We start from the raw sequence: 26,838 nt of genomic DNA, 5'->3' as shown, positions 1-26,838 counted from the left end.
CTCTAAGATTGTGCACTATCTAATCCGCACTGGGTTGGGGAACTGAGGAGCAACTAAGGGAGAAATGCTGATGCTGAGAACTGGCGGGCGACGGGAGAGACTGTGCAGCCTAAGACTGCGAGGCTCCCGAAGAGTTTGATATTTGAATGAAAACCTGGCTTGTAGAGAATGCAAGAAAGGACATCAGGAGATGAGGTTGAAGAGCGAGGCGTGTCCTCAGCTGACACGGCCTTGGACATTCCGATAAGACTAGCTAGCGAGGGGGCTGGCTGCTGAAGAGTACTTGCTGTATAAGCACCGAGGACCAGAGTGTGGGCCCAGGGCCCACATATAAGTCGTTTGGTCTCAAGCATCCCCATAATCCCAGCACTGAGGGAGGCAGAGGCAGGAGTGGGACTTGCTGACCAACATCCTATCCTAGCTGTGAAACAAAGCTCCAGGTTCGGGGAGACGGCCTTGCTCAAAGGAACAAGATGAAGAACGCTAGAGGAGGACCAGCTTCCTCCGGCTTCCACACGCACACGTGCCCTCGCTCACATACATACACATATGCCATACAGAGATTCACCTCACACATATGCACACCCAAAAACATAACAAGTAACTAATGTTTTAAAAGGTACTTTCCCACTTGGGCCCCTTCCTATTTGTGGTAGGTTTTTTTTTTTCCTCACTATTCCTTAACTCTTTCCCTTACTATTCACTTACTATGAGCCAGGGAGATGCTGAGCCAGTAAATCAATCGCAGTACAACACAGAGGCCTGACCTCAACCTACAGAGCTCATGTAAGAGTGGAAGGTGAGAGCTGTCTTCCAAAAATTGTCCTTCACATGCGAGCCATGGCATGCGTGTGCCTGCTACTACTCACACCCACATACAGTAATAAGTATACATTTTAAATCTGAAAAAAAAATTCCTCTTAGCCTTGGGAAGCCATTTAGAGGCTCAAAAGACAGTGAGTGGGCTAGCACACTCAAGATTGTATTAAAGATAAAAACATCATTTTGACCCCTGTGGGATAGATTTCAGCAATCTGGAAGGAACCAAGAGTGAAAGGGGAGCTTTTTCTAAAGATTTAATTATGTGTGTATGTATATGTTTGTGTATGGGTACGTGCACACGTACAGCACTGGAGGTCCAAACAAGCAGCCTTGGAGACTGAAGTGAGGGAGAAAGAAGTCATGAGGAGCCACGCCCCCAATCCCAAGCACAGACAGCTGGGGAGAGAAGGAGAGAGAAAACACTGCCTCCATTTTGGTCCTACTGAGTCAGAAAGCCATGAAAATTTAAGTGGTGGTATGGCATCCGGGGTTGTCAATAAGGACAGTGAGCAGTGCATCTGTGTCCACGAGAGGTTGGGGATTGCTGGGGGCTGGGGAAGGGTGGTAGAAGCTGGTAACCATTTCATGAAGAGCACTGTATGGAAATTACAAAAATAATGACTGTTTTTTTGAGACTAGAGGCTATGAACTTGTATCAGCGCTGAGCTAATTGCAGACATTGGGTGGCATTAGGGGTGGCTGAATATTAAAGGAAGTGTTGACAAGGACCAATGTCAGAGTAGGGTGGTTCTAGGATATGGGTGAGGGAGGGAGGTCTGTGAAGCGAGTAGGGGCTAAGGAAATAGACTAGGTAAGGGCTGGCATCGTGCTGGTGGCCTGACGGAACAGAGGGGGCAAGAACACAAAGCTTATAATCGGAGAAGAGCGTGCCATGCAACACGTGCCCACTGGGACAGTAGTGGCATCACTGTACTAGGTATAACCAACTGTTTTCTAATTGGAGGTCCACTTCACAGGAGGAAGTTAGTGCCTGGTACTGCAAATATGGTCAAACGTTCATGCCTGGGGAAGTCATGGGCCCTGGTAAGGGGACCTACTATTGTAGTCTTGCTAAATAGGTGTGTTGTCTAACTGCCTTCTGAATATTTATGTTTACCCGTAGATAAGTACTGATCTCAACCCTAGTCTTTGGGGGTTTTGTTAGTTAGTTTGTTTTTATTGTTTTGGTTTTTCAAAACTTGCTGTCCTGGAACTCATTTTGTAGACTAGACTAACTTGGAACTCAGAGATCCACCTGCCTGTGCCTCCCAAGTGCTGGGATTACAGGCGTGTACCACATGCCTGGTTTAGCAACATCTCTTTACAGAGGGCAACAGGCACTGCCAGCTCAGAACTGAGAATAAATGACTGTTGGGCAGTTAGCTGGAGGAGACAGTTATATTAACCTTCTCTGTGAACATCACATAAAAAAGTGTGTGGAAGAATTGTCAGAGCCGGAGGCTGGAAGGGGGTGCTATACAGTGCTGCCTTCCGGATAGGACTTCACAGTTGCATTCACACTTACCTGTACAAGATCCATCCAGTCAGCAGCCCAGCATAGATGGGAGATGGTTTTTTGAAGCTCTACCCCAGATGAGGATCTATTAGCAACTTACGGCTGATCACGCCCCCTCCGTGCCAAGTGTGGCGATGACACCACTCCCAGTCTGTGTAGCACTAAGGATTGAACCTAGGGCGTTGTGCACGCTAAGCAAGCAGTCTCTTAACAGAGCTACACCCCCACCCAACTTCTGAAATTTTCTGATTATGACACTGTTGTCTACAACCTATGGGGACTTGGAGGGCGCTGATTTAGGGGCTGTCATGGGCAATGAACTTCTCGTGCTATTTTCCAGGGGCCCCCTTCCTGTTCTGTTGCTGTGCCTCATGGGTTCTGCTTGCTTTCTCTTTCCCACTTCCTGCAGCCCGGGCTGTTTGGAGCTAGTACAGAGAGAGCATGTTCATATTGGCAACACTAAAAAAAAAAAAGAAAAAAAAAATACTGTGTTGATGGTGCATATACCCCAGAAAACAGAATACCACGCTCCAAAGAGAAATACTAGGGGTTTATTTATCTTTCTTTTGGGATCATCGGAGCAGAGTTTCTTCCCTTTAGCTCAGCCAACTCGGAGTCCTTTTGAGTTTAGGTGGGACCACTTGGCGAGGTTAATTTCAAGTAGATTGTAGCCTCCACCCCTCCAAGCCACCTCTTTCTCTTCATCTAAATGTCAGAGTGTGCTGATGTGTGCAGGCTGTAGCTATGGGAGACTGGGGAAATAGCTGGGACAAACCTCTCCTGCAAGCTAGGTGGTGGTGCACGCCTTTAATCCCAGCACTTGGGAGGCAGAGGCAGGCGGATCGCTGTGAGTTCAAGGCCAGCCTGGTCTACAAAGTGAGTCTAGGACAGCCAAAACTACACAGAAAAACCCTGTCTAAAAAAAGAAAAGAAAAGAAAAGAAAACCTCTCCTGCATTCCTTCAGGTGACTTTTGGCCTGTGGCCTTCATATAATGTTTTCTCTCAAGACCCGAATGCACAGTTGGGCCTAATGGCACGGACCTGCAAGGCAAGGGCATTGGCTGCAAGTTCAAGGCTCCCCTGGGCAACTTGGCAAGACCCTGTCTCAAGTTAAAAGTTAAGAGAGGGTTAGAGTGGACATACCTTTTTGGCAGAGCACTTGCCTAATGGAGGCCTGGGATAAACCCCAGTGCTGCAGAAATAACAAAAGTCTCTTCAAACTCTTCTTCATGGGGTTTTATGTGACACAGGCTACTTCTGCTAACTCTCTCTGTGCTGTGGTGACATCAACTTACCAAGTGCCGCTCACAGATCCTGATGCATTTGCTTAAGGTCGAATTGTGGTTCCCAGTGTTGCTAGCACAAAGGCCAAAGGGTAAATCTCAAGTATATCCGAGGCTTGGCAAGTCCTTAGCTGCATCTTCATCAGTTCCTATGTCCGGTTCCCTGAATGAACTGTCACTTGCACTTCCGGGGACTAAGTATTGTGTCTTATTCACTGGTGTTCACTGGGCAGGTGCTTAGCCAATTAGCCCGTCTAGACAAGAGGAGAGCCTCTATGAAAGGCATGTGCTGAGCCACAGGACCACAGACCTCTCTGAAAGAACTCCTGTTTCCTGTTTGCCACCATGGCAGAGTTTTGGGAGGCTTGTCACCTTACCATATGAGGTGCTCAAATGGCCAGTGGCTATTGTTTTTAGTATACAAATCAGAACTCAGTGTTTGATGGAAGATCTTTGCCTCACTTCCAGACAGAAGAGGACCTTTGGGATATCTCAATGATTTATAGGAATAGTGGAGTAGGAAATAAACATTAAAACAAACCTGGGCATTTAGGACCTGGGTCAACAGATCTCTCGACTGCCCTCTGACAACCTTGTGTTCTCTTGTGGGTCCTTAATCTTTCCCAAACCACCAAGCTCCTGGCTTGCTAGGACTGCCTTCAGAGCTCTTTGACTCCCTCTCTTGTTTAATATGGTGTGCTGTGCACACTAGGTCACTGGCAAATGTTTATTGAGTGGCTGAATAGAGACTAAGTCAGTTGCCTCCTCTGTGTCGTGGGTGATTGCTCTGGGGAGTAGAGACTGAATATTCAGAAGTTCCTAGAGTCCGACACTCTTTACAGTACAACTATCAGCACTTGAGCCTGTTCGCTGGGATTTGCCCTGGGTTTCCCCAGAGAACAGCACATCCAATTAATAGTTTATTCAAAAATTACTCTAACTCGCACATTTCTTGCCTTGGAATCACTGAGAACAGGGTTCCAAGCTGACAAGCTGCAAATCCCATCTGCCTGGACCTTTGGGTTTTCTCCAGTCATGTTCACCTGTTCTGTCAGTTGTGGGAAACTCCTTCTAAGAAGAGGGGAAGGCAACTGAATTCTCCTTGCTCGAAGTAATACAAATGGAAACGGTGAGGAAGGAACACGGGAGCACCCTGAAGGGTCGTTAGGTCGGTCTCCTCTTTATCATTGCTGAATAGCTACTGAGTGTCAAGCCGCAGCGGCACCGTAAGAGAGTAGGATCCCTGTGAGCTGAGTTAATCCATATGCAAACACAATGACCCCAATTGCTTTGCAATAGAGAGCCACATGGCCTGCGCCCTTAAAATATATCATTTGGGCAGCTGCCAGGGGGCTGATTTATCCCAGCTGGCCAGAAACAGGCCTGAGATCATCAGCGCTTTTGTTAATTGGGAGAGAGGGGCAGAGGAATCAAGATATTCCTGGCCACTAAGCATTCATTAGCCACCTGGCATCCCTAAATTATGATCCTGCCATGATTTTTCCCAGCGCTTCTACTGAAATTTTAATATTTGGAATGTATTAATAACTCGGAACATGTCATTTGCTAAATAAGCAATGCCCTTCTGGACTCGTTGAAAGAAGGGAGCCCAGAGAATAGTCCAACCGTGTGCACAGACATTGGATCCCCAGTGAGGGGAGCCGTGTGGGGGTGACCCTGGAAGTTCTATCCACAGAGTAAATACAAACAGATGGGATGTGTGAACAGACCTCTGGGTTAATGCCTCTGATTTCTATTCATTTGTTCTCGGCATATAACATCGTAACAGGACCAGCCCCAGGAAACGTGGTGAAACGGATGATAACAGATACTAATCCTAGGGCATGTACTTCACACAGCCAATGGGCCTACTAGGTTGGACCATGCACTCCTTGAGTGCCCCTGGGCCACCTCAGCATCCAACGAGAGTGCGCACTAACTAACAAGGGCTTGCTGTGTCGCACTTGCCTTGTGTCTGCCGGCACCTCGAACACTTGCTGGTGCATAGCAGCTACTCCATTAACTATTTGGTAAATGACTAAGGGAGTCTCCGTTCTAGATGAGGTGGCCAAGGTGTGGTGAAGTTGGTAGCTTGCCTGGGTTGTGTGGAGTGAAGGAGCCAGGATTCAGAAACTCAATTTCCATCCTCAGGCCTCCTCTTGTCTTGGGGCCCGGAGTCCCACCGGCCCTTAACTCAAGTCTGTTCCTGTTAGTCCTCCCAATCAAGCCTTGTTATGTTCAGAGTATAAAAGCCCTACCCTAGTGAAGGAGACACCTCTGGAAGGCAATTCAAATGTAAGTAAGGCCCCGAGGATGGAGCCCTCATGACAGGATTTGTAAGAAGAGGGAGACACCGTAGAGTTTCCTCTGTCCCCTATGCAAAGACAGAACAGATAACTGCTTGTCAGCCGCGGGGAGAAACCCCACCGACAGCCCTGGCACCTTGATGTTGGACTTTCCAGCCAACTAGTCTGGTGTTTTGCGACCACTGTCTAAGCAGACCAGTACAAGCCTCCAGGCTCATGCATTAGCATCTACTTACATCATAGGATGCTCTTTTAGGGCTCTGCCTTTTGTTGTTGAGTTTGGGATACATAGCTTGCTGCTTTTCCTTTCAGCTCTCACTGGCCCCCTCCCTCATCCCTCAGTACCTCTGTAGACATCAGAGTTTGTAAGAAAAATCTCATGCATGCTTCCACATGGTGTTTGGAGCCAACTTGTAAGACAACCAGAAGTCGTTTTAATCTTCATCTACTGAGAAGATAAGGAGCAAATGACTCGCCATGGCCGCTCAGTAAAGACCAAGACTCAGAGCCCCAACCTCAGTGGTACTTTATGAATAGCAGAACGCGTTTGCATTCAGGAGCAGGCTGCATTGTAACTGAGAGCTCATGGGAAGATGTCTACCTAACTGACTTCCTTGTGATGGCATGTTGGCAGATAAGCGTAGAGATTTTAGAGTGGGTCCTATACCCAACACCAGGGCAGGATTATTTTTCTGACCCTCCCCCCAAGAGCTACCAAACAAGTGTACTTGTCACATCTGCATATTGGATGACTTAGACTTCACTCTGTGGCCTTTCTATAAGAGTCACTGTACCTGTAGCCCTCTGACCACCCCACATCTCCAGAATCCACTCCAGTTTTTCTGAACTATTGATGCTGTCTCCTAACTGGACCTTCAAGCTGTGCTCTATCCAGGATCTTCCTGATAACAGATCCAGTAACAAAAATGTCATGCTTAAAACCCTGTGTCTGAAGAGCTTTAAGAAGTGAATATGAGCTGAGCCTTTAATCCCTTTAACCCCAGCACTGGGAGAGGCAGAGGCAAGTGGATCACTGTGAGTTCAAGGCCAGTCTGGTCTACAAAGTGAGTCCAGGACAGCCAAGATAGTATAGAGAAACCCTGTCTCAAAAAACCAAACAACAACAACAACAACAAAACCAAAAAACCAAGCCAAAACAAAAAACCAACTCCCTCCCCCTCCCATCTGAAAAAAAAAAAAAAAGAAGAAGTGAATATGGCTGGGTATGTGGCTCAGTTGGTAGAATGCTTGCTTACCATACATGTTGGCCTGTGTTTGATCCCTAACATTGCATACATGGGATGGAGAGATGGCTCAGTGGTTAAAAGCATATACTGTTCTTGCAGAAGATCTGAGTTTGACCACCGACATTGGGCAACTCCAGTTCCATGGGAGCCAATACCTCTGTCCTCTATAAGCACTTGGACTAATGATGTGAGCACACACACAATTAAAAGTAAAACAAATATTATGAAAAGGTAAGTGAATACGGCAGAACTTAAAGAGGGAAAAGTGAGGTGCTGGGGATGTAGACATTCTGTGATAGAACATTTGTCTAACATGTGCAAGGCATTGGGTTTAATCCCCCAATACTGTAGAACAGAAAAACTTAACAGAACAGAAGACACAACTCCCCCCCCCCAACACACAAGAGACAGACAGACACACACACACATATACACACACACAGAATAAGATGAGCTAAGACTTGAAAACTTGTTTCTTTCTCTCTTAATCTCTCTCTCTCTCCCTCCCTCCCTCTCTCCAAAACCTAGGCCTTGCAAATCTCAGACAGGCAAACACTCCACCACTCAGCTGTTTTCCAAGACCTGAACACTTCTCTTTCTGTTTCTTGTAGAATGTCAGCTCAGTGAGTGCAGGCTTTTTATGGACTTAGGACACACACTTGTTAGATACCAAATATTAACCTGGGAAATAATAGTCACACACAACACTAGTCCTGCTAAGGTCGCAGATCTGAGCACTGCATCACTAAAGATAAACTCCATTCCAACCTATCTTCAAAGGGAACACCGATATTTCATGCCTCAGTCCAAAAGAAGAGAAAAATCAAAATTTAAAAAGATGATCATTGTGGAATAATTTATAATGAAGAAAACACCAGAAACAGCTTAAGAGTGAGTAGTTAAGCAAATTATGTCATGTCACTTTGATGGACTATCATGCAGTCACTAAAAATTATAATTATGCAGGCTGTGTAGAATATCAGATGCTTATGATATAGTGTTATTGCAAAGTGGAAGAGAAAATTGAATGTACATTTGATTACGACTCTAAAACTCATGTTTATGTGTGGGCAAGGCCTGGCAGGAAGCGAGGAGGCAAACAGATGATTTTTGGCTGGTGAGCTTATGAGGGATTCCTCTTTGAGTTTGTGTTGTACTTACCCTGTTGTTTGTGTAGTTTTAAAAGGGCTGTTCAGCCCTTTGGGGGACCGCTTTCAAGATTGTGAGCCCCAGGTAGGCATACAAACGGCAACCAGGAGGCCAGAGCCTGATTGCAGCTCCCTACAGGTCTCTCCTGGGCACCAGGCTCTGCGGGTGGGAATTCTCTGATCCAGCCTGAAAGCCTCTGTTTGCACGCTTGTTCCTAAACAGAACGTTGCTGCAGAAACTCAACCATGGGTGAATATTTATGCTTGCCTGTGCTCCTATTCATAACCATTTGCCACCACCCCGCTTGTAGAATAACTGTGGCACAGGCAGGCTGAGAGTATGGGATGGGATCTTGTAGAGAGAATTGCTTATGGGGTAGAAGCTTGGACTCGATGACTTCCTGCTAGGTCTAACCCATGGCCCACACCCCTTTGCACACCACACCCAGGCTCTCTGTACGTGCAGCCCTTTCACCTCTCCTGGCAGACGTGACACATGTAAAGATGGATGAGGCAGGCTCTGGAGTCAGGAAGGCCTGGGTTGAATCTCAGTTTCTCCTACCAACCAGCTTCGTGACTATGGATGCATATAACCTTTTATACTTTCTGAAGCCTGGTTTAATCATCTGTCAAACTGGGTCATCAAAACTCACCCCTGCAGGTTGTAGAGATCATGGAAATGAACAAATGCATCGAGGTGCCTGGGCAGAATGGCAGGCTTGGAGTAGGTACTGATTAAATAGAGACACCCAGGCCTGGTTCATGGAGCAGGCTGGTGGACTTCCGCACGAGGACGCACAGGAAAGGCGCCGGTGAAGTAGGGCCTGAGGAGCAGAGCAAGCACCCGAGAGGCAAAAATGCTGTCTTCCAGCATATGCTGCAGCATAACGGAGAGGCTGGGAGTGACTGCCAGTTTGCAGATGGTAAAAATACTGCCCTCCCATGAGCAGCTGTAACCAAAACAAATGTGAACAAACAAGAGGCTCCTAACCTTTTTATTTAATCGCACCCCACCCCCAAATTCAAACACGGGAACCTGAGAATCCTCACATCCCACTTGATCCACATTCTTTGCCTCCATCACAGGTTGTGGGGGGTGGTTTTGGGTGGGGGGTGTAGGACCCGGTGACCGCATAGGCCTTCATTGTGTACCTCAGGGAAACCTCCCCCCAAAAGGTGACTTCTCAGATAGAGGCTCGCTCCATATGCCAGAGGAACTTATTCTTTTTTAAATCCCTCACACGGTTCTCATGGGACCAAGATTCCCACTGATTCAGAATTAATTAAAAAAAAAATTAGTTACATAAGAAGTAGATAAAATAAAACAGAAAACCAGTTTCACAGTTACATAAGAATCAGATATGCGAAAACAGAAAAACTTTCAACTTTGCTAATTTAATGTAAAGGGTTTTTTTTTTCTCTTAAGTCGCTGCCTTTACTTTGCTTCGGGAAGCAAAAATGTTGACAGAAAAAGGCAATATTTGTTAGTTTTCACCAAATTTAAAAAGCAATGAGCAATGTGAGTTTTCAGAAGCACGCCCTGTGATAGTTCAGGAATGTAGAAAGTGAAGGAATGAGCACACTGCATGCATGAAAAGAGTCAATACAGTAAATGGTGTTTCCAGAGTCAACAGAAAACCCCAGGGGCATTCATGGCATCTGAAGATTGGTTTTAAGAAACCGACTGGGCCAAGTGTGTTGAAGCCAATCTGTGAGACGGCCTGCACAGAGGCACTATTCATACAGAGTGGGGATTTGTGCAGAAACTACTTACAGATTTTCTGACAAGCCCGTCTTTCAATTCAGATGAATGAAGCACTATTGTTTGGCCATGAGGAACCTTAATAAAAAAAAAGTTGTCATGAAAGCTGTTTCTCATTGGGTGCAAATGTGTGGAAATGACAGTCTTTAAATTTGGCTTGAAAAATGAAATTGTACTAGACATCAAAATCAATGTCAAAATGAAGTTAACTTTGAATTTTAAAAAAGTGACAGTCAAGTTAATAGATGCATTCATGTGTCTCTTGCACACTGGGTCCTGACTTTGAACAGGCTGAGGTGAGTGTTTTGGGTATGTGGGGTGATGGGACACTTTTGCAGATGTCTGTTCAACAGTTGCATTGTGAGATCCTGCCTTTCCAGAGTTTTCAGATTTAATATATGGGCCTGGTGGATGATGAGTGATGACAGCTTGAGATACACATAGGTCTTCAAAAACTGTGGTCTCTTTTTTGGTTGGATCTCAAATCTGAAATATTGTACTTGGCAGGGGCATGTGAAGACTTTCATGTTTCCTAAGGTGTCTTCTATTTGTCGAGCAGCTTCAGTAGATTTGTATAGACTTCAGTACCCACTGAGCTGGAGGAATCAACACAGAGCCTTGGAGTGCCTGGCCTCTTAATAGATGGCCACTCGAAAAGTAAAAATTATTTCTCCATTAGTGATTTAGCAGAAAGCAAAGTGGAGTTTTCAGTCCAGTAAACCTGGATTTGAATTCTTGTGGGAAAAGGGTGACGTTGGAAACTAGACATAGGCGTTGATGAGCCAGTCATACTCGGAGACCTTGGAGAAGAAAATTCTCACCTTCGGAGGTTCAGCTAACTGGTCCCACAGGTGGCATTGGTTTCTCAGGACAATCAAGAAAGCTCCACGGGACATGACGCAGTCACAAGTGCCTGGGATCTTTGTGTAGTACTATGTTAGTTGACTTCCTGTCATTGTGGCAATGTATTCAAGATGATCAACTTATGAGGAAGAAATTGTTATTTTGGCTCATGGTTCAAAGGCTTCAGTCCGTGGTTGTTTGCCCTGTTGCTTTGGGCCCGTGGTTCACAGTAGCAGGAGCACGTGGCAGAGGAGGCCCATTGACTTCACAGTGGCTGAGACACAAGGAGACAAGAAAAGACTTGAGTCTCAGTTTCCCTTGAAGGACACACACCCAAAGACCTAACTTCCTTTCACTAGGCTGCTTCCCACGGTTCTACGGCCTCCAGTAGTGCCACTGGCTGGTGACCAAGTCAGTGAGACAGGGGTCTTTGGGGGCATGCTCTAGCTCCAAACTACAGCCTGAAGTATGGTAATTCAGCCATGGTTCTTACAGTTAATGATGTGACCTTCAGTTTGTCCCTCAGCCTTCCAGATCTCCAAGTTTACTTCCTATAACACAAATGGAGCAAGTGTTTCTACTTCCTAAAGGTGACTATTTATTACACATAGTTTTCATTGTAATTTGTGTATGTATGTATGTACGCATGTACGTATGTATGTATTTGTGTGTGTGTGTATGTGTGCACGCGCGCGTGAGTGTGTATTCTTGTGCATATGCCATGGTGCAAATATGGAGGTCGGAGGACAATTTTCGGGAGCCAGTTCTTTTCCCATGTGAGACCCAGGGGTTGAACTCAGTTGATGAGACCCAGTGGCAAGTGCCTTTACCCTCTGAGCCATCTCTCTAGTCCATAAGGTGTCTTAAATTCCCCCAAAGAAATTATGTGGAAAACAATTTTAAATGCACAGTTCTGTATTTTTTTTAATCAACTTTTCACCATAATTTAAAAATATTCAAGTGGACTAGCTTTGTATTATTCACTCTGGGATGATTTAGTGATGTCTAGCTTGTTGAATGCTATCATTCATGTAGTTTGATCTACATAGAGATGATTTCTAGGATTTTGATTATCCTTTAAACAGTCCAAGGCATAATTAAAAGGTAGAGGCTTTAAAAAGATCAATGGTTTTATGTTACCAACGAGCCCTTTTCAGTGGCCTCACAGTACAATTCCTCCTGAAACTGAACCCTGGTGTGTGTGTGTGTGTGTCTGTGTGTGTGTGTGTGTGTGTCTGTGTGTGTGTGTGCACCTTTTCTCCCTTTCGTGGCTTATGGCCTCTCTTGCTTTTTAATCTCTCTAGTGGCTTGGCCAGTGATAAAGGTCTGACCCATGCTGGCTAGGACAGCCCTAGTTTCCTCGCTGGCCCTTTCATTCTCTGCATACCCAGAAGAGGTGGTGCCTTTTTTTTTTTCAATGCTGTGGTTAAGAGAATCTGAGCAAAGTAGTTGAGGGGATGGGTTCCCCAGTGCCGTTTATCATAGTCAGGCACTCTACCTGACCATGGCAGCAGTAGCTCGAAGAGGAAAGTGAAGGATGCTTGCGCTCACGCTTCTCCTTCTCACACACTCTAGAACCCCTTCATGTGGACCTCCTTCAATTAGCCAAGCAGCACAACCCCTCACAGGTGTGCCCCGGAGCCTGTCACCTAGATGGGTCCAAATCCTGCCATGTTGACCATCGCAGATGGCCTTCGCTAGAAAATAAGCATTACTTGTGCACAATCTTTGCAAAGGGAGCCTCAGAGGCGCCATGGCAACCGAGACACAGACAGATGAGCTGGACCTCACCCAGCTGCCCCAATGGCATCCTTGAAGATGGGCCTTTTCTTGCTGTGCAGCGACCCTGTAGCTTTTGACTCATTTTATGAGGTTTTTGATGGCATTTACTGCAGTTGTCCTCTGCAGCCATCTTGCCATGGCAATTTCTATCACTGATTTTACTTAGAGAGGGTTGGCTGAGCCCAGCGAAATACACAGGGAGCAGCCCAAAGACAGACCCTATAGGCTTTATCTCACAATTTCAAATAGAGCTATCCCTGATTTTGTCTCAGGATCCACCCACACTGCCAGCTGGTCTCAAGAGTTCACAGGGGAGCAGCGCTCACCTGCTCTTCTAGAGCCCTTCCCAGGAGGACCCTATCCCATTAGATGGGACAAACCAAAGACTTCTTTCCAACAGGTGTTTTGACTTTGCATAGAATGCTTGGCAGGTTGATGGTCTATGGGGGTGGGTACATCAATCAGCCTAGCTGACCTAGCTTTCACATTTGTGTAAAGTTCCTGAGTGAAGAGCAGAGAATGATCAATTGAAAATTGAGACTGTTACACGGCAAAAAAAAAAAAAAAAAAAAAAAAAAAAAAAAAAAAAAAAAAAAAAAAGATTGAGTCTTTCTGAAAAGCAAGTAAAAAAGTAAAATAATACACTAAATGATACTCATTAAGAACTACCTAAAAAGTAAAAACAAGAAACAGTGCACACATGTATGTGTACATATACATCCAGTTTGTGTTAACACACGAGGGATAGAGCAGCATACTGGGCAGAGTGTGTGGCACATATATCTCATCCCAGCACCTGGGAAACTGAAACAAGAAAAGATGAGTTCAAAGCTAGCTTGGACTGAAGGGACCCACAACTGCAGGGTGTTCCTCTTTGGACCTGGACTAGGCATAGACCACACTAATTTCCAACACAAAGAGATCCTTTTGTTTTGTTTTGTTTTCAAGGGTTTCTCTGTGTGTAGCCCTGGCTATCCTGGAACTTGATTTGTAGACCAGTCTGGGCTTGAACTCATAGAGATCCACCTACCCTTGCCTCCCAAGTGCTGGGATTAAAGGCGTGCACCACCATGCCCAGCTAAAGAGATCCTTTAGTAAGTAAGAGACAAGGTGGCTAGTTGGAGTGCACTGTGTGATGGTGTGACTCTGTACATTCAGTTGGCAAAGAGCTAAATACTAGCCTTGGTATTACATCTATGGCCCATCACCAGTCTCATAGTTTGTGAATATTTATTCTTCCTCACTTGCCTATTGGCTGTACTAAAGATCTGATAGCCAATAGCTGGGCAGCAAGTGGAAGGTTGATCTTCTGGGCAGAGAGAGAGATTCTGGGAGAAGAAATGAGAGGTGAGAGATTCATCAGAGGATGTGGATGTGAACTGATTTTTTTTGAGACAGAGTTTCTCCATGTAGCCCAGGATTCACTTTAAAGACCAGGATGGTCTTGAACTCACAGAGTTCCAACTGCCTCTGCCTCCTAAGTGATGGGATAAAATATGTGTCTCTTCTATTCTTAACTATATACAGATATTCAGATCCCATCCCGGAAGATTCTTATTCAGGGGCCTGGGGTGGGAATCTGTGCATTTCTACATCTTAAAGGCTTTCAAGGAAGCTGGCAGGTAAGCACATGACTGACCCCAGTGAGAGCTTTGACTGCTCTCCCAAACAGATGTCTTTTCTCTTGCTTGCCAGGAGCACAGCAGGGGAAACAGCAGGAGGTGAAAGCATTTATTAGGTGTGCTCTGTGTCACTGGTAGTGTGGTGAAGGATGTTTTCTCCGGCAGATAATCAGTGTTGGCTGTGTGAGTAAGCTGGGGAAACACCACATGGGCCCCCTGGGGACCACCAATTGTTCTCTGTGAGTGTCAGCTTTATTGTTCCTGGGGCCTGGGACCATTTCCAAGTCAGATTCAACTTGTCAGGGGGCTTTTTTCCTTCCATGTTCTGAGTCCCCACTCAGGAAACAGTAGGGCTCGGCAGGCCCTGAGCTCCTCCCACCATCCGAGTTTTTAATCTCTTGGCCACTGGGATTAGGTGAGGCAGGATTTTATAAAACACTGACAGCCTTCCATCTAGAAAGTAGGAGCAGAGAAAGGACGGGTCTCTTAAGGGAGACTCTTAGGAGAGAGAGAAAGGCCTGCTTTCCGATGAAGAGAGAGATTCTGGGTAATAAAGTGAATCCTTTACTCTGTTATGCTTGCACACAGGAGCCTAGCATAGCTGTTCTCTGAGAGGCTCCACCCAGCAGTGGATCAAAACAGATGCTGAGACCCACAGCCGAGTTATTAGGCAGAACTTGGGAAGTTTTGTGGAAGAGTTCGGGGAAGGATTAAAGGACCTGGAGGGGACAAGGACTCCACATGAAGACCAACAAAGTCTAAGGGGGGCTTACAGAGACTGAAGCACCAACCAATGAGCATTCACAGACTGGACCTAGACTCCCTATACATGTGTAACCGATGGGCAGCTTGGCCTTCATGGGGGTCCCCCAGCAAGTGGAGCAGGGGCTGTCTCCGACATGGACTCTGTGGCCTGCTTTTGGATCACTTGCCCCTACCTGGGATACCTAGCTTTGCCTCAGTGGAAGAGGGTGTTCTTAGGCCTGATGTGACTGGATGTGGTGGGGTAGGGGTAGGTTGGTACTGGGGGGCAGGAGTGGGAGATGGGGGTGGGGCTTCTTTCTGAGAAAGGGAGGGGGAAAGGGGGAAGACGGTGGGAACAGAAGAAGAGAAGGGAAGCGACCGCGTTTAAGATGTAAAGTGGATAAATAAATTTTATTAATAAAGCAATGAATCCATTACAGCCTATATCCTTATCTGTTCAGTGTCCCACCCCAACAACCATACTCCTTCCAAGACATTTCAAAACATGGTCCAACCACTTGAATTTAAATGTAGCCTGTAAAAACTGCAACCACACAGCATTAAAAAAAAAACATTTATTTGTGTATTTATGTGTGTGTGTGTTCTACGGCAGGCATATGGAGGTCAGAAGACGGTTTCCTAAAATCAGTTTTCTTTTCCTGCTGAGGGGGCTGCATGGAAGGAACTCAGACTTGGTGGTGAGCATCCTCGCCCCCTGACCCACCTCAACAGTCCCTCATGTCAGCATTTTGAAATGTTCTGAAGTCATGCTTATTACTTGAAGTCACACTTGGGTCTCCTTTTGGCTCCTTGGTCCTTTTGATCTTGACAGAAGGAATTCAGGTGAGATGCAAAGGGCAGTGTAAAAGGTAGGTGGACTTTATTATAAGGTCGTGCACGACGCTTTCAGGAGCGAGAGTGACCAAAGGCCCAAGGGACTGTTGTGCCAACCCACATTTTTATGTAGGCTTTATACTACTTCTAAATTCTTTAGGGCAGGCAGATAAGTTAGCCTGAGAGGGTCTGTCCAAGCAGCTGACAGGCCCATAGCGATTGGCTTGTACATGAGAGGGCAACTGTGTAGCTTTCTTCTTTACCTGAAAGCTTCGGCTTGATAGTGACCTCATGACCTTCCGGGCAGTACAGAGTGTCTTGTTGCTACAGAGTCCTGGGCTAGGACTTAGATCTTATTCTTGTAACGTGGAGCAAAGGGGATTGAAAGCAGCGATGCATTACCAGGAAAAGAAATAGCCTTTCCTTTATAAGCTTCAACAGAGCTTGGCTACCTCCACTTTCCCTCTCTTTGTCCTATCTGTGACTATTCTTGCAGCCGGTCTTCAAATTTTAAGGAGAGGCAATCCCAACCCTCTCTTTCTTTGCCTGTCACTGTGGTTTCCTTACATGCAAATTAGCGTGTTAATGTGATCACAGTAGGTAAGGCCTGAAAATGACTGTGAAGGATAGAGCAGACCACCAAAGTTCTGCCAGCCAAAGACTACCTCACAGAGCTCTGCCAAGGGCAGTTCTTCCATCCTTCACCCCATGAAGCACCCAAGAGCATTCCCCTTTTGGAAGAATGGGTTCTACCTGTGCTTGAGTTGGGCAGGCTTGGCCCCATCTTCTCAACACCACACCTGAATAAGATGGAGCTCCTCCTCTTATCTCTGTCTGGGTTTGCTTTGGTAGAGGCGGTGGGTAGGATGTCCGGTAACAATGAAGTCTAGAAGCTTCAGTTCTTGGCTTCATAAGCTGCTGTTGGCGTCAGAGGGATCCATCTTCAATGTACCCTTGAACTTGCTAGTATCCGTCAGGTTACCTAATATGACCTAACTATGCAGCATTGTATATCTTGGGTGGTGCCCTTTTCTTTATATGGTTCCAAAAGTAGCTTCTCACGATTCTGCAATGTATACATACATACTATGATGCATTAAATCATTCTCAACTTACTTAAGTCCCTAAAACTTTAATCTCAGTATCTCAAGTCCCCAGACACAGAAGTAATAATTTAGCAAACAGTTATATGGTTCTTAGCCAAGATTGCTGTCAGAATGACGGCCCTGACTTCCTCTTCCTAGTTATCTGTTTCTGCTTGGTAACACTCTCCACATAGTGGCTGAAAAATACAATCAATTATTTGCTTGTGATTCTGGGGGGTTTATTGGACTCAGAGAGGCAGTTCTCAGTCAGGGTTGTAGATAATAGTTAGGCTTGGTTGGAGTCCTTTGAAATGTCTCTTCATCTCAAAGAGTGGCTAGGCTGAAAGGATCCCACCAGGCCAGACTCTCTGGGCAACTCTTTCTACACGGTTCTCTACCTCAGGAAGATAGGTATCTGACTATGTTTCCTTAGGACTACAGACCACAGAGTGACTGTCCTATAGGAACTGTAGAAGACCAATGGTGTTTTCTTTCCTAACTTCAGGAATTGTGCAGTATCATTTCTTTATCCAGGCAGGTGCCAAGAGCAGAGGGTCTATGTTTTAAAAGCAGGAGTACCAAAAGATTTTAGACATATTAAAACTGCTTTATCAACCATGGGCCTGTCTGAATAATGGCGTTTTTTTTTTTTTTCAATAGAAACCTGAAAAGCCAGAAGGGCTTGGGATGCTGCTCTGAAAGACCAACTGCCTTAATATAAACAGTTCCATATTTTAGGCTCTGTCATGTTAAGGATCCTGCTTCTGACTTATACAGAATTATTTTCCTCACATGTCACAGAACCACAATTCAAATTAGTAGATAACCAAGCCATAGAAAGTCAGGATAACCAAACAGGCATCTCAACATCTGCACTCCTGCTCTTTTTAAAGAGTCCAGGTACTTAGGCGATATGCCCATCCTAGAATCAATGATGCTACCATGCTTAGAATAACTTGGGTTAGGTGATCACCACATGGTCAGCCACCATATCAATGTCATACGAAAAAGTAGCAAGTCTCAGTGGCCAACAGGGTTCAAGTTTGAGTGGAAATGCTGTTCCCCAAAGAAAGAGGCAAGTTTTGCTAGAATTAGTTGATGTAATGGGTTGGCTGAACTCTGAAATCCCATTGAAGATTTATATATATATCATCTCATGTTACCCTAGCAACAATCTACTGTGATATAGGTCCTACTGTAAACAAATGAAAACCATAGAAGCTTAGAGATGCTCAGTGTCGTGTTCAAGGTCACGTGGAATAGATTCCAATTCAACCTGAGTGCAAAGTACGCTCTTAAACGTCTCAGTCTACGGCCCATACTCTTCAGTCAATGGAGGCTGGAGACTCCAGGAGCTACAGATGGTGAGAGGGAATAGTGCAGGATGAGGGGAGACTCAGCATGGTCTCTAACCTCTGACTCTCACAATTTGTTCTCTCTCCTGCCTCCTCCACCTCACACCCATCTCTTCTGCCCTGTTTTACTTTGGCTGCTGCCCTGGTCTCTGCTCCTCCAGGGACCTGGGTAGGGGTAGGGCATAGTCTGATCTCTGTTGGTTGCACCAGACGAGATACCTACATCTTGCATCTTTCCTGGTCCTGTATCAGCTGACATGAGTTGTGTATGTGTGTGTGTGTGTTAATTGTGACTTATGGAACTAGAAGGTGGATAGTGTTATAAAAACCTTCTACATGGTGAAAGCTAGACAACCCAGTAGCTGCTCCATCCAAGGCATGCAGCCTCAATCTGAAGCTGGAGGCTTTGGAGCTCTCTGGACTTTATCTGGCTTGGGTCAGTGGTGAAAGACTGGAGTGAAGCCTCTTGGGTAGGAGGCACATAGAGAGTGGAAGGGGCCGAAGACACAGTGACAGTGAGGCTTGCACACACTGCCTGCCTTCTTCCTCCTATACTTTGTGATCCACTCGGCCTCCCTATTGGATGCTACAATTCACATTCTGAGTGGTCTTTCCACCACAGCTGCTGTCCCCATATACCTACTGACTGTGGTGTCTCTCTACCCCAGGCACAGTCAGACATACATCTTACTAATCTCCTAGGTGAGTCTCAGTCCAATTAAGCCAATAATCAAAACTAACTCCCATAGCAGGCACAGGGTTTCCATGGAGGGCACCATTGCTCTTTGATAGTGTCACATTCTCACTTGAGGAAGACTAGGAGGTTGCATTCCTTTCACCACATGGTGAGGGTTAAGCTGGCCTTGAAAGCCCCCGAGTTTCTTCCGTGCAGCTCGTCTGCAAGTCCAAGGTCACTGACATGGCTACAACTGAAAGGAGAAGGCTTGTCACTTGAGTGTACCCGTGGCATATCATGAGTGTTCTCTGCCCCGCCCCCTACCCTCCCAGGGGTTTCAAGGACTCCTCCTGGAGTGTAGTGTAGCAGAATTCTCGTTACTGTCATTTTTCAATCTCGATGCTTTCCACATATATAACGACAGCCCACAGTCAGAGGAGGGGGGCTAGGGAGTTCTCCCTCTGGACCTTTGTGGACTTCAATATTGGAGGAAAACCTTCTGTAGACACAAGAGACGAGCAGGAAGACCCGAGACGGGTGCGGCTTTCAAGCTTGGGCCCAACGGTTGCAGGGAGCGGGGGTGGGGTGGGGTGGAGAACCCTGTTTTTAAACAACTGAGAGTGCCACTGAGTGAAATTACAACCACCTTGACAGCTTCATTTTAATAAATTTTGTTTTATTTCTGGCACAGAGTTTCATCAAATCATGGCTTGGAGCAACAGCGGGGTGATAAGGAGGGAACAAGTGTTGAGACAGAAGCTGCTGCCGTGGAAGCCGCTGGGGATGTTATTTGGTTGTGAGAATTGTTCATGCTGCAAATATCCTCAAATGGGCTTTATTGACTCAAACTAAAAAAATATATTATTTAGTGCATTCGGTTCTTCTGTCCAGCCTTGAGAGATACTGCTGTCAACTTCCCTGGTGATGGAGGAGGGGAGGGCAGGGTGGAGGTTGTATCTCTGCCACGGGCCTTTTTTTCTTTCCCACTCCCCTGATCTGTGCAAACAGGGTCACACTCCTCTCTTTCTCAGACTGTAGCAGGAGCTGGAGAGAGTTTACCTTCCTCTAGAATGAGATGTACAGGGCAGTGGTGCTGGTGACTGGGGAGCAGCTGCTGCTGTCTCCAGAGAGTGCTGGGGCACGCTAGGATTCGTGGAACTCACTCGTGACTAAATTGTTTATTTCTTCTGCCTCTACTACATGCTAGGCCTTGTTCTCAGTGACAAGGATGCAGATGAGAAAATGAAATTTCTATTTTCTGTCCTCTATAGATTATTTTCTGTCTCTACACTGAGCCTTGGGCCACTCGCTTAGGAAGCTCTGAAACAGGTTTGCCTCTTGGTGTGGTACAGGCGTAGTGGACTCTGAGGAAAGTCAGGATCACAGTGACAATCTCCGGGTGTTCCTCTTGGGATCAGAGTATGGGAATTACACTCGCTCTGGGTATACAGGTGTAAGTAGGTGGTTGGTCCCAGCCATGAGCTATTACCTCACTTTGGGGGCTAGAGAGGTAACTCAGCAGTTAACTACTTCTGACTTTTCCAGATGACCTGAGTTCAGTTCCCAGCACCCGTGTCTGGTAACTTTCATCATCTGTAACTCCATTTCCTCAAGGACACCTGCACTCATGCACACAATCCCATATGCAGGAACCCATGCCTTCATGTAATGAATAATAAAAACAGCCGGGCCTTTAATCCCAGCACTGGGGAGGCAGAGGCAGGCAGATCTCTGGGTTTGAGGCCAACCTGGTCTGCTGAGTGAGTTCTGGGACAGCCAGGGCTACACAGAGAAACCCTGTCTTAAAACACACACACACACACACACACACACACACACACACACACACAATATTACCACCAAAAGAATGATAAACATAAATCTTCAAGAAATATTCCCTTACTTCTGTGAGTGTGTGAGTGTGGGGTCGCTGGGTTCCTGGCAGTCTGCTTTTCAATGTGGAGTAAAATCTGACTTATTCATTTGCAATAATGACAGATGGTCCGCTGATCTCTTCTGCCCTAAGAAGCACTAACTAGGAGTGATACACATGTTTGTGAAGGATTTCTTACTCAGGGCTGTCAGATCCTGTCAGTTTTCTGCACTGGCAGTTTCTCTCCCATCCATCAATTTCCTCCTTCCCATCTCGGCTGGCCTAGTTCAATCCCTCATTATCTTCTGCCCAGGATTATTTTGTCTGGTTTTTTTTTTTATATTATTCTTCTTGCCCCTATTCTCTCTGCCTCTGAAGCCATCCCACATCATGCTGCTGAATCAATCTCTTTAAAGTGTAGCTCGGATCGAGCCGTTCTTTGGCTCTGATAGATTTTTATGACTTCTTCCCATGGCCTATTGAATTAAAAGAATTCATTCAGCTCAGCCCCAGGTGCCCCCTCCCCACGGTACCTTCCCATGTGTGCCCCTCCCTCACTCCACACAGTACCTTCTCATGTGTGCCCCTCCCCCACCCCATGGTACCTCCCCATAGCTCGTATTCATGCACATGACAGCAGGACTGAGTGTCACTTGTTCTTAGATCTGCTTCTCCCAGTTCTTTGGCTGGAATGCTCCTTCTGACCTTTGTCTGCTTCCACTCTTCTTATCCTTTAGGCTCCTGACAAAATACCTCCTCAGGGACTGGGGAGGTGGCTTGCTGGGAGTCGTAAAGCCCTGAGTGTGACCCCTAGCACTCACGTACAAGCAAAACAACTGGTCACAGTGGTGCTCACTTGTAATCCCAGCCCTCGGGGGTGGAGATGGTGTGTGTGTGTGTGTGTGTGTGTGTTTCGGGGATGGGGGTTGTGGGTGAGGGTGACTGGCCAGTTCAGCAAAGCCAATGAGTTCCAGGTTCAGTGAGAGAACCATTTTTCAAAATATGAGGTGGAAATTAATTAAAGATAACACCTTGACTTCAACCCCTGGCCTCCAAATACACATGCACACCCTTGCACACATGTGCACACGTCCATGAGCATACTGGCACATATATGCACACTGGCACATGTAGTCATGCACATTCACGCACACTAGTATATATACTTGTGCGCGCACATGCAATTTCCCAGTCACAAAGGCTTCCCCGCTCCCACAACAGAATCCCACTGATCCCACTTTGAGCTGCTAGGGCAAGCATTTTGTTTCTTTCTTGTGACAGTCACTATGTCACCATAGTTAATGAGGAATGTCCTGCTGGGATAGCAAGCTCATGAGGGCAGTGATTTATATGAGATGCAAAAGCCTTCCATTGATTCTGGTGACGGTAGCTCACAGATCTGTGCGTGGCTGGCGCGTAGCACCCATCAGTGGGGCTGCATTATCTTGAAGAAAATAAACCGAGATCCTTCAGCTCTTGTCTCAGTGTGATGATAAAACGATAGGAGGTTACATCTTGCATGTTCATTGCCTATCATGGTGTGTGATGTGTGACAGAAACCCAACTCAAGGTGCCGACAATGGGACTCGATAGAAGGACGTGGTTTTGCAAGATTAGCCCAAAAGATAAAGCAACCAGGACACTTTCAGGGATGCTGAGGACCAAACCCAACGGTGTGTTGGGCAGACCTTCTGCTGCCTTTGATATCTCCCTGGAACTTAGCTTTAATGTGAAGGTGGAGGGATGAGCAGTGACGAGGATGGAGGAAGGGAGTGGACTTATTTGGGTTGTATATAATCAAATAAGGTCAATTAAGTAAACGACCAAACCTCAGTCCTATTGCTTTGGACCAAACTTCAAGATTTATGTGCTGATAACCCCCAGAGTACCAAACTGTCCCCACTGGGTCTTTCAGAGGAAGCCAACTCACTGGAGACAGGTTGTCTCTTCCTTTAGCAGATGGGTGAGAGAGTTTGAGGTGTCATGATGGAAGGTCTGTGTCTCCCCAAACTCATACCCACAAAGTGATGATATTCATAGGTGGGAACTTCTGGAGGTCAGACAGTCCTAAGATTATAATCCTCAAGAATAATGATCCTATATATATATATGGCCTGAGCAGCTGGAGAGATGGCTCAGTGGTTAGGAGCACTGGATGCTCTTCCAGACATCCCAGGTTTCACTCTCAGCACCTGCATAGCAGCTCACAAACATCTTTAACTCCCTCCTCAGGAGACCTCCTCTGAAAGCACTCCATGCATGTGATGCACAGACATATTCAAGCAAACACATACACATACAAATAAAAATAAATAAAATCTCAATATATACACATATATACATACATACATGCATGCATACATGCATACGTACATATATACACGTTTTCTGAGACAGGATTTCTCGTGTAGCCTTGACTCTCCTGGACTCACTTTGTGGGCCAGGCTGGCCTTGAACTCACAGAGGTCTGTCTGCCTCTGCCTCCTTGAGTGCTTGGATTACAGCTGTGTGCCACCATACCTGGCTCAAAAAATGCTTTAAAAAGAGACCTGCAAGCATTGTCTAAGCCTGTCCACCATGAAGGACACAGTGATAAAGCAGCATCCATGAACCAGGACACAGGCCCTCACTAGGCACCAAGTCTATGGCTACTTTGGCCTTCAGATTCTTAGCCCAGAAGGGTGACAAAGACGTCTCTGTTCTTATAAGAGACACAGTTTGGGACGGTCCTGAAGGAGCCAAGACAAGGAGAGCCAGAAAGAATAGGCTCAGGCTGCCTATGATGGAGGAAACATGGAGCAGGTGGGGGGGCAAAGGCAAGAGACAGTCACGGTTCCAGACTTCAGCTTTACTTACAGTGCAGGGAGCTTGAGCGACTTAGCAACCAGGAACTGATAAAAAAAAAAAAAACGTCCTGGTTCCTGGAGCAATGAAATCACTTGAAAGGACTTGTAAGAATAACTGAAGACGCAGGTAATAAGAGATTCGGATCTGTGAGTCTATGGCTGGTGATAAGAAACATCTGCCTACAGAGGTAACCTGAATATTTAATATTGTGAATCTATAAATATTTAAGTACATTCAAATATTTAGCTACCAAAATTGCCTCTCTCTCCTCTCCCCCTCCCCATCTCTCTCCCTGTCAAAAAAAAAAAAAGTTTTTTTTTTTTCTGGATACATGGCTATTTTTCTCAGGTTGCAATCTAGTCCAAGCAATTCGTTTAAAAAATCTTTTTTGACAACTTATCATTGATTACAGAATACAGCTCAGCGCACGGTAGAATTCCTTCTGATCCACTGATCAGACAGGGTGAAATAAAAAACCCCAATCTGGCTATCTTTCATCATAGCACAGGATGTTAGAAAGCCTCTCCCGGCTTCTTGACATTTACAGATCATATCTTTCCTTGTGTCCCTACGGGAGTCTTGCAAGCCTCTCCACTGGGCAAGACTGTGCCCCAGTGCGGAAGACACATGCACTGAGGAAATGACCAACAGCAATGACAGCATGATAGACAACAGTGGGGTCAGGTTATTGGGAAGGGTGAGGGGTGGGGACGGAGAAGTCACAGCTCTGGGATGTTTGGTTGCAGGTCAAGGTCATCCTTGGGCAGATTATTATTATTAGATCTATATTTTCCCATGGCCCATGGGATGCATCTGTTTACCCATAGGGCTTGAGTTCCCAACTTTGGCCACACATTCCTTACTCACCTTCTCTTCAGCCTCTGAGGGTATACCTTTCTTCACGTATTTCCTCCCTCAAATGTAGGGGAAGACCTTTGATATGGTCTTCAAGCAAAGAGGGGGCTTCCATCTGACCCTGTTAATTCTACCACCATTGCCTACATCTTGAATATTTCCTCTGCATTCCCGTCACAGTACACCTTACATTCTTTTCTTTAAAAAAAAAAAAAACTATGCCTTTATTAATCACTAGAAAAATGGTTTTTACATTTGAAAAAAGTAAAAATATTACTAAACACTAAAAATCTAAATAGTTAATGAAATGCTCAATGCTCCTAAAAGTAGAGGAAAAAATTCCTATTATGATTGCACTTAAAAAAATTTTGGCCTTGCGTGCTGCCTTCTCATTCTTCTTTCTCGGTGCTACCTACGAGGTGGCTGCCATCTCTTTTGCAGCATCATGGCTGCCCTCCGGCCTCTGGTGAAGCCCAAGATTATCAAAAAGAGGACCAAGAAGTTCATCAGGCACCAGTCAGACCAGTATGTCAAAATTAAGCGAAACTGGCAGAAACCCAGAGGTATCGACAACAGGGTGTGGAGAAGATTCAAGGGCCGGATCCTGATGCCCAGCATTGGTTATGGGAGCAACAAGAAGACCAAGCACATGCTGCCTAGCGGCTTCCGGAAGTTTCTGGTCCACAATGTCAAGGAGGTGGAAGTGCTGCTGATGTGCAACAAATCTTACTATGCTTAGATTGCTCACAGTGTTTCCTCCAAGAACCGAAAAGCCATGGTAGATAGAGCAGCACAGCTGGCCATCAGAGTCACCAATCCCAACGCCAGGCTGCGCAGCGAAGAAAATGAGTAGAGGGCTTGAGTGCGTGTTTTATTTGTGTTTAAATAAAACCACAAAAACTGCAAAAAAAATTTTTTTTTGTTCACTTTACATCCCGATTGTAGCCCCCTTCCCTCATCGCTTCCTGGTCCCATCTTTCCACTATCATACCCCCTCCCTCACCTAGTCCTCAGAAAGGGGAACCTTCCTCCCCTAACATCTGACCTCAGCCTATCAAGTCTCATCTGGACTGCCTCTATCTTCTTCCTCTGTGGCCTAGCAAGGCAGCCTCACCAGGAGGAAGTGATATACATGTGGGAGCCAGAGTCCATGTCAGAAGTCGTCCCTACTCTACATATTATGGGACCCACAGGAGACTGTGCTGCCTATCTATTACATCTGAGCAGAGGGTCTAGGTCCTCACCATGCATGGTCCTTGGTTGGTGCATCAGTCTTTACAGCACCCCTGTCCTCTGCTGGGATTTGTTGCCTCCACTGGTCTCCTTGTGGAGCTCTTGACCCCTTCAAGTCCTTCCATTCCCCCAACTCTTCCATAGACTCCATGTGCTCCACCCCAAAACTTGGCTGTGAGTCTTAGCATCTGCTTGTATCCCTTGCTGGGTGGAGCCTTTCAGAGGACCTCTATGGTGGGCACCCTTCCCGTTCCTTCTCTTCAGCTGCTTCTGGTGTCTATTCTATTTACCCTTCTGAATGAGAATTAAGTATTCTCGTTAGATTCCTCTTTGTTATTTATTTGGTCTCTTCAGGTCTGTGGATTGTAGTGTGGTTATCCTGTATTATGTAGCTAGGTTCTGTCAGCTACTTTGGAGAAGCCCAGGGAATTCATGCCTCTTAGAGATGCAGAAGAGGTGTGTGTGTGTGTGTGTGTGTGTGTGTGTGTGTGTGTGTGTGTGTGTGTGTGTGAATGCATCTCAGGAAGACACACTATGGTGACATCAACAGTATTCCTGTTAGCAGAATATAGCTGGGGGCCAGGTCTGCCTCATACAGCCTGTGAACCCTCACAACTCTCAGGTCAGGCCGACAGAATCATCTCTGTCCATATGTAAGCCAGGGTGCTGAGGCCCTTGCTTGTCACTTCACTGAGAAGTATTAAGTCACTATCATTACAAGGCAGAGGCAGAGGGCTACAGATGGCCTGCCACAGGATAGTAAACATGATAGGACACAAGTCTGGAGCTCTTTGGAAAGCTTCATCCCATGGCGTGCCCACATAGTATGTTCTTGTCCTTGTGTGTCCATTTATGGGTAGATGCCCAGAGGTAGATCACTTGCTTTGCGGCCTTGTTGGTGATGAGCTTGGAATTGGAGTTAAGTTCTGGTTGGCTGTTTCCAGATGGGTGGCCATGAGCCAGTCCTCCTGGTGATGGCTCTAGATTAGACAGAGAGAACGGAG

General features: G+C 46.1%; 1 pseudogene across 1 annotated transcript; it reads left to right on the top strand.

The window, feature by feature from the left end:
• Positions 1–24,872: 24,872 nt before the first annotated feature.
• On the top strand, positions 24,873–25,506 carry LOC311589338 (large ribosomal subunit protein eL32-like; annotated as a pseudogene). Its single transcript has one exon. The product of its transcript is annotated as a large ribosomal subunit protein eL32-like (transcript).
• Positions 25,507–26,838: the final 1,332 nt, after the last annotated feature.

This window comes from Acomys minous (assembly GCF_964271855.1).
Source record: "Acomys minous genome assembly, chromosome: 18".
Classification (NCBI taxonomy): domain Eukaryota; kingdom Metazoa; phylum Chordata; class Mammalia; order Rodentia; family Muridae; genus Acomys; species Acomys minous.
This window is presented reverse-complemented; position numbering and strand designations above follow the sequence as displayed.